Source organism: Chrysemys picta, chromosome 2, assembly GCF_011386835.1.
Source record: "Chrysemys picta bellii isolate R12L10 chromosome 2, ASM1138683v2, whole genome shotgun sequence".
Lineage (NCBI taxonomy): Eukaryota > Metazoa > Chordata > Testudines > Emydidae > Chrysemys > Chrysemys picta.
In genome coordinates this window covers 272,124,558-272,133,059 of record NC_088792.1, presented here as the reverse complement: position 1 = coordinate 272,133,059, position 8,502 = coordinate 272,124,558, and positions in this window count along the sequence as shown.

The following is an 8,502-nucleotide window of genomic DNA, read 5'->3' as shown; positions in this document are numbered from 1 at the left end:
ACACCCCACCTACAGCACAGGCCATAACATTTGAGAAGAATTTAGAGCAAATGTCATGTCTATAGGGGGGGAAAAACTGACTAGATTTCATCAGTCTGCTCTTATTCTCTGGCCTTTTACAAGACAATATGTTATTTGCTTGTTGATACGTACATGGGTGTGTACGATTCTCACCTGACTGCTTATATTCTGCAGAGTGGGGATAGGGATTGGTATGCATATGCATTGTTTGTACTCGCCTTGGAGGAGGAGGAGGGAGCTGTATTTAAAAAATACCATTTGCTTTTTCCATCAGCCTCATGGTAGCAGGGAACCAGCAGATATTGCGATTGTGACCAGATTAGTAAATTTCCTTGATTTTGCAAAAGTGATACAGTTTTCATCCCAAAGACTCCCAAAACACTTTGCAAACTATACAGAGGAACTGCTTCCCCACCACCACTGAAATATAGCCAGCTCTAAAGAGGAACACAGCAGCTGTTTAACACTGCACAGATTAGGGGCTTGCTCTCACTCCCAGTAAGTCAATAGGATAGCTCACATGCTTAAATTAGACATGTGCATGTGTAACTTGCTGAATGAGGCTTTAAAAGGGGAAGATCCTACTCATGCCACAGTCAATGGCAACATTCACATTTGTTTCAGTGGATGCAGGATTGAGCCCTAAGAGAGGAAGTCTCTAGGTCCATCAGAACCACAGGGGGAATTTTAAGCAGAGTAATAGGGTGTCAGTGGAGTGCAAGCAGCTGTTGAAGCAGATGATCCAGATGTTTTCTGGCTGCTGTAGTGAGGTATGTCAGTGTAACCCCCACACCTCCTGGGGGTAGTGCTCTGTCCCAGCTAGTGGCACTGAGACCACTTAGAGAGAAATAAAATGCGTCTGCTCTACAGTCTTGGGCCTTGGCTACACTTGCAGCTGTACAGCGCTGTGAGGTAAACCTGTCTTCGTACAGCTGAGTAGGGAAACCGCTGCAGTCTGTCCACACTGACAGCGGACAGTGCAGTGGCGTGGCCACACTTGCAACATTTGCAGCTGTGTTGGGAGTGGTGCATTATGGGCAGCTCTCCCAGCATTCACGTGGCTGCAACGTGCTTTTCAAAACGGGGGGTGTGGTGGTGGAGTGTGACAGGGAGCGTGGCGGGAAAGAGAGTGCTTTTTGACGCGTCAGCACTCTATTTTGTAAGTTCCGAACTCCCGGCCCCCTGCTCATTCATTCACTCACTCACAGCACACAGCAAACGGTTTGCTTTTTCTCTGTGGTATGAGCTTTGAAACCGGCACTTCCACATTCCTGCAGCCGGTCACAACAATGAAGAGGATTGGCCACTTGACAAGGGGATCAGTACAGCGCTGCAGGTTGATTCCTGGTACACACTCACAGGGGAGAGTCGTAGCCACTCCGCTGTATCTCTTATGCTTCTCGGGGAGGTGGAGTAACTGCAGCGGTGTACCCAGGGAGATTCAGCGCTGTACGTGCCTTGCCAGCGTAGCTGGTCAGTAAGTTACAGTGCTGGGGGCAGCTTTACAGCGCTATAACTCGCAAGTGTAGCCAAGGCCTTCGCTAACAGGCAGTTGGCTTTTAGTTTATGCAGTAGAGGCTCATGCACTAAGGTCCAGAGGCCCCAGGTACGATCCCACTTGCCGATGACCAGGATCTGTCAGTGTTACATCAGGAACCTGGAAAAGAATGCAAGGCAGAAAGCTCTTTTTTTTGGTAGAATTTTTTTTTTTTTAATAATCCACTTAGCTCAAAGAGGTCAATTACAGTATGTTTAAAGAGGGAGAGCCTGGCAAAACTGAACTGCTCAACCCAAGCAACAAATATATTCTGCCTTTTGAACCCAATCAGTTCCTTGCTGCAGGCTGGAAAGTGTTCTCCTGTTCAGTGAAACAGCCTGGAAACTACAAGTAGTAAACTACCCACTGAATGTGGGTTTTTTCCCCTCCTCTAGTGCCCACGTTCATACAAGAGACAAGTACTTGTTCACAGTTTGCTCCTGCATTTCCACAACCAAAGCTCCCTTGGACTTAACTGCAAGATGTGGGCATGTACGGAATGATTTTCAATGACTTTTTGACAAGGACATGGCTTTTTTTACCCACACAATGTTTCCTCTTTCATCAGCTCTGTACTACACTTCCTTTCCTGCCTGCATGCACGCGCAGTGGAGATGCAATTGCAAAGTAGCCATTTGCTCCGCGTAATACAGACCTTTGATAAGTAACCAGAAAAACCTGCCACAGAAAACCTACACTTTTTTTATGAATGAACTGAGCAGAGAATCTGCAGAACCTCCAGCTGATAGAGCAAACAGAGCACTCAACTCAGCCACTAGAGGAGATGAAAATACTGGATGTGCTGTTTTTGGTTGTTTTTAAATAAAGGAAGTTCTCTTTAAAAAAAAAAAAAAAAAAAAAAAACAGCAAGGCTGTCAGCCACACAGCAGCCTCATGCATTCCTGTATTGCAGCTAACCTGCTGCTTTTTCCAAAACGCATTGATCCTTGCCCCTCCCTAAAAACGTCGCTGTTTGGTTCTTGAATTTAATGCCCTCAGTTAGTCAGACATTCAAGTTCTCAGATTTTACCCAATAATACTTTGTTTCCCCCACCCCGCGTCTATTTAGACTATCTTTGGAGCACAGACTGGCTCCAACTAGGTTTATACTGCCCCTAGCACAATGGAATCTCAGTTGGGCCTCTAGGCACTACTGTAATGCAGACAACGCTACGGGTAACTTATATAGAGATTACATTATTAATTGGACATAAGGGCGCCTTGACCCAAGAAACTGAATAGTGAACTTCTTCTTTCATTCAGCATAGTCCCAAGATGAAACTACGTTTCACATTCAGAGCTATGAGTATGGATGATGAGAAACTGGATTTTATCATCACTCTTTTTTCAATACACTTCAGAGTTCAATTCCCGTGCCTGTGAAGGTGTGGAAAGACCAGAGGAGGGCAGGCAGACTCTGGGATGGAAAGTCAGCAGCTAGACAGAGATGCTTGAAATATGCCAAAGAAATCAGACATACAAGGTGAGTGAGGGAATGTCTTTTATTGGACCAACCTCTGTTGGTGAGAGGCATGCTTTTGGTTTACGCAGAGCTCTTCTTCAGATCAGAGGAATCAGGAAGCCAAAGGAAAAGAAACACAGGAAGCTTCTTTGATGAATCAGTAAAATAACTGATGCCTTTTACATGCAGATCCATGCAGCTGAGCCTTGCCTTTTACTACTATTGTATACATTTAGATTAACAAGACGCAGCTGATTACAGTGATAGCCAGGCAAGTTCATTCCGGCTGCAGGTTGACTGTTGGGTTTCTTCTGTCTTCTTCCTTCTGGTTTTCTTTTTCAAATTAAATAGCTAAATGTAGCCACTTGGACCAATTTCTCAACACAAGGAGGCAAAAAATAAAATGATTGTTTTTTATCACACAGCTGTCACGGAACAGAAGACATGGCCCCTGCCTGGAGCATCTTCTGGTCTAATTTTAGACAATAGACAATGAGTTGTGGGTAGGAGATTTTAAGGGAGAAGGCGGACAAGAGGTATAGGAAGAGGGTTATGTAATGTGGCGGTCTCTGATCCTTGCACAGGTATGCAGGGGAAGTATAGGAGGAGTCTTCTCTACCCCTTGCAAGCATTTTCTGCACAAAGACCAGGGATAATCACTATTCCTGTCCTTAGGGAAGCAAAGGGACTGCTCTGTATTTTTCACTGGGCAGATCTCACCAAAGAGGTAAAGAGATGGCCCATATCCTCTCTGTACCAGCCCACTAGAGAGAGTTGGGAGAAAGCAGACAATGGTCGCGCTGTGTACTGGGAAGCATGAAGTGAGGATACCACTGCCTATCATGCTAACCCATATTGTCTCATTGTTTCCTTGTACAGCCCCATGTGTCTGTATCCATCTGCTGTCACTTGCTTTAGATTGTAAACTTCCTGGGACTGTGTTTTGTTCTGTGTTTGTACAGCACCTAGCACAACAGGGTCCTGTTGTCTAGGGCTCTTAGGTGCTACAATAATACCAACAACGAGGAGAGGCTGCACCTCCTTGAATCACACTCCGTTCATGACCTCTGAGGGGCAATGCAGCTTTCTGCTTTCCTTACTCTGTTAGTATTATTACTTGCACTTCAGGAATGCCTGGCAGTCCCAGTCAGGGATCAGACCCAATTGTGCTAAGCACTGTACACACATAAAGAGTCCCTGCCCCAAAGAGCTTCTCATCTGAGTATATGGTGGGAGACAATAGGTGGATACACCAGATAGACGTATCAGAAGCACAAGGTAACAATGAAATGATTATGATCACCATAATAGGCAGTCAGAGCAGTTCAGCTTCCTAATCACTGTTGGGTGAGCTTTAAGGAGAGACTTGAAGGAGGCTAATGTAGGGGCTCTGTGGATCTTTACAGGGAGCAATTCCCAAGCATAATATGTGGCATGGGAAAAAGCACCAAGGTGCTTATGGGAAATTTTGACTAATGGACAATAAAGGGTGTCATCACTAGCAGAACAGGAGTTGGAGTTGACAGTTCCTATATCATATAAGAAATTAAATGTCAGACAGGGCTAAGCCATGAAGGCCCTTAAAGACAAAGTCCCTTGTTCAGTGTGAGCAGAAAATGGCTGAGAGTCTTTACCACTGTCACATGACCATAATCAAGGTGAGAAATGATCCAGGAGTGGAGAGGACAAAAAAGGAAAGGTCAGATTTTAGAAATGGTGAGAAGGAATAAATCCTATTGGTAATTTGAACCCCTGGAATCTTGCATCAATTAGGAGAAATGGCAAGTAAATATTGGATAGGACAAGGGGAAAAACTGAGCTGTATGATACTCCCCCAGGTGAGAGGTCTGATGGCAGCGGTGCCGTTTTCAGTCACTGCTCTGGATGCAGCCTCAGAAGCAGGATTCAGATGATTTCTGAGAAATTCCCTCGACACCTGCCTCCTCTGAGTGGGAGAACAGCATCCTATGATTGACTGTATTGAAAGCTGCAGAGGTGTCCAGGAGTACGAGAATGCACATTAGCCCTTGATAGATGGGTAGCTACAAATCAACACCGCTGCTGCTGTTTGTTCCAGATCCTGGCCTGAAGCCTGCCTGGGGTGGATCTAGGATATTAGCTACCAAAAGGGGTGTGGAATGATTCTGTTTTGCTAGCTTCTCAACAAGCTTGTGTCACATGGTGGAAGATGGTTACATTCATTCGGTCAGGGAAGGATCCTTCATTTGTAAACAAGTTCATTCTTGAGTGATGCTAAACATTGTCCTCCACCTACAGGCTTTGGGTATTGACTATACAGTGACCCAGTTCCTGTACATAGGGAGTGGAAAAGGTCAAGTTCAGTCTCTAAACTTGGGCCTCCTACATTACCAGTAGGCCAATCTCAACAGCTATCTTTTTTAAAGGCATCATAAGCAGTGTACTGAAGAAGTTAAACCAAATTGCTTTTCCTTTTGATTATTCCTGCATAAATGAAAGATTAGCAGCATATGAGTAATATCTGAGCACAAAACCAATCATTTGAAATATGTCTCTACAGAAAAGTGACAAGAAGTCAATTATGCAGTCATAAAAATTCCTGAGATTTGACAAGGAAATGTATAAAGCCAAAGTTGTTCCTATTTCTGGTCAGTTTAATTTCTTAAGTGTGGCTGTTTTTCTTGCTAACGTATGGTTCTGTCTCAAAAAAAAAAATAAGACCTGCATTTCATGTTTTCGTTCTCTAGGTATAGCTCAAGATACTACACTTCCATACACACAATCTTCATTGCTCTCTAGTTTGAAGTTAGCTTCTGAGCTTGCACATGCATCACGGGCAGAGTTAGTAGCTTGAAACGTCCCATAATAAGACCCTGCTTTTAGTTGTTTACAACTTTGCCAAATTGTAACTCTTTGGGCTGAAATAGTCCATGCCAGGTGTCTGTCTCAGGTTGAATCTCTTTAGTAATTTTTTTTTTTTTAAATCAGAAATAGTTCTGTCATTTCTCAGAATTGGGTGAGGGAAAAATACATTGTTGCTCATTTAAAAAAATTCCTACAACTATTTTCCTCAAGAAGTCCTGGAACCTCCATACTTTGGAGAAGAGAACTGAAATTTAACAGGGGGATTGGCCTTTGTGCCAGGAATGTGGCTTTTGCTGTTTATGTGCAAAAAAAATGTCACCCAAACATGGTCAAGCTATGCGCCTTTGAAAAATCTCTGTTTGCACATGCTGAGTAGATACTAGATAGAGTTGGCAGCTAAATTCTTCAAAGATTCCATATGTACTGGGTATGCTCCAACCCAAGGCGGTAGAGGCTGAGCATGGCTTTCCCTGTAATTGTTCCTGACTGCTCAGGCATCAAAACAGAGCAGGGAGACTTCTGTGCTCTCAATGTTCCACCTGTTGGGCCCAGGCTTTATGGAAGAGGATGCAGCCAGACTCGCATGTAGCAGGGACAAAATCCTGACCACCAGTGAGGATGGCACAGGGAGTAGATTGTTAAGAGAAACCTGTGAGGCGGTGGAAAGATAGTGGAACCAACTGGATTGAGGGGACAGGACAGGAAGATCTGACCTCAAGATTCCGGAGTCTAACAGTTCCTTTGCTGTCAGCAAATATCTGTGCAACTCATTGGCAAAAAGTGTTCCATCCCTTTCTAGTGCTGGTCCACATGGAGGATGACAACCTACTATCAGTTACTCAGTTAGGTCAAGTGGCAGAGGTCTGTGCAGTGGATCTTAAAAGTCCCAACCCCTTCTGATGATCCATGTGGGTGTCAATAGGATGCCACATGCTGGAATTTCTTTTCTTTCAGTTTGCTTTTCTTAAAGCCTAGGACATGACACATGAAAAGCTACAATAAAAGAACATTAAGGTTGCAAAGCACTTTAAAGTTAGGAAATATTAGAATTAAAGTTGCCTTTATTTCAGCCCCCCCCCCTTGAGTATATGCATTATTATAGTCTTTAATTACATGATCACATACTATTTTTTTTCCATTTAAACCAACTGGCTTTCTCCAAGATAAACAATGAGATGTCCCCTTCCTGCAAACACATATGCACATGCAAAACTAAGCAGTCACACACTTATGGCCTGAAGTAAGATTCCCCCCCCCCCCCCTTTTTTTAATCTCACTCCGTCCCCTTCTTGCTGTGCTTTGCACAAAAGGGCTCTCTTTCTCCCCTATCAAAAGGGCCTTTTTTTTTTGCATGTTTACCACACAAAAACCATCTTCCTTCAAAACATGTCTCCGCCCAAATGTGTGTCAGTCCAACAATGTAGCAAAGGTGCCCCATAACCATTGACATGGTTTCTATATGGGGTGCCCTACAACCATTACTATATGGCTGCTGCAGGTTCCTCTAGCTATCATGATGGGGATTATGGGGCAACTCTAATTGGATCAGTACAATCTGTCAATTATTCCCAAGCTCCTGGTACTCCCATCCCCAAAGGATCTGAATGGATTTGGGGGGGGGGGAAAGCAACCCTGGACAACATATCCCCCGAAGACTCTGCTGGGGGAGTGACTCCACAAGTGGTCAGGGCTATCTAGGTCAATGAAGGAGGAGCAAGGTATAGCCCCGGCCATGCTCTGCAAAGGAATCCAAGGGAGACAGTTCTGCATTGAGATAGCTCAGCAAGTCGAGAGGAGCATGTGTGGGAGGGGGCATCTCTTGCAAGGACAGTAAGTGGTGCTTTTTAAACAGAATCAGCCATGCTCAACACCACTAGGGTTGCCAGGGTTTGGTTTTCGAGGAATGCCTGGTCAAAAAGGGACCCTGGCGGCTCCGGTCGGCAGCACTGACTGGGCCATTAAAAGTCTGATTGGTGGCGCAGCAGGGGTCAAGGGCTAAGGCAGGCTCCCTGCCTGCCCTTGCTCCGTGCTGCTCCCAGAAGTAGCAACCAGGTCCCTGCGGCCCCTAAGCACTGGTGCGGCCAGGGAGGCTCCATGTGCTGTCCCCGCCCTGAATGCCGGTTCCTCTGCTCCCATTGGCTGGGGGGTGGGGGTGGAACCTGCGGGCACGAAGGCAGCATGCACCACGCAGAACTGTCCGGCTGCCCAAGAGCCTAGAGGTCGCAGGGACTTGGTGGCTGCTTCCTGGGAGCTGCAGTAAATGCTGCTGGAACCCCACACCCCAACCCCCTGCCCCAAACCAGAGTCCCCTCCTATGCCCCAAACCCCTCATCCCTGTCCCCATCCCAAAGCCTGCACCCCAACCCACTGCCCCAGCCAAGTGAAAGTGAGTGAGGGTGGGGAAGAGCGAGCAATGGAGAATGGAGAGAGTGGGGGCAGGGCCTCGGAGCAGGGGCAGGGCAGGGGTGTTTGGTTGTGTGTGAGATTAAAAGTTGGCCACTCTAGTCAATACACATTCATGGACCTGCAGTGATGTCCCTAGACCAAGAGACCCCAACCCCATTGCCAAATCCCAATTAATTCTTGTCTTTTTGAAAACTACACAGACCTAAAAGGTTTCATTGTTTCATACACCTAA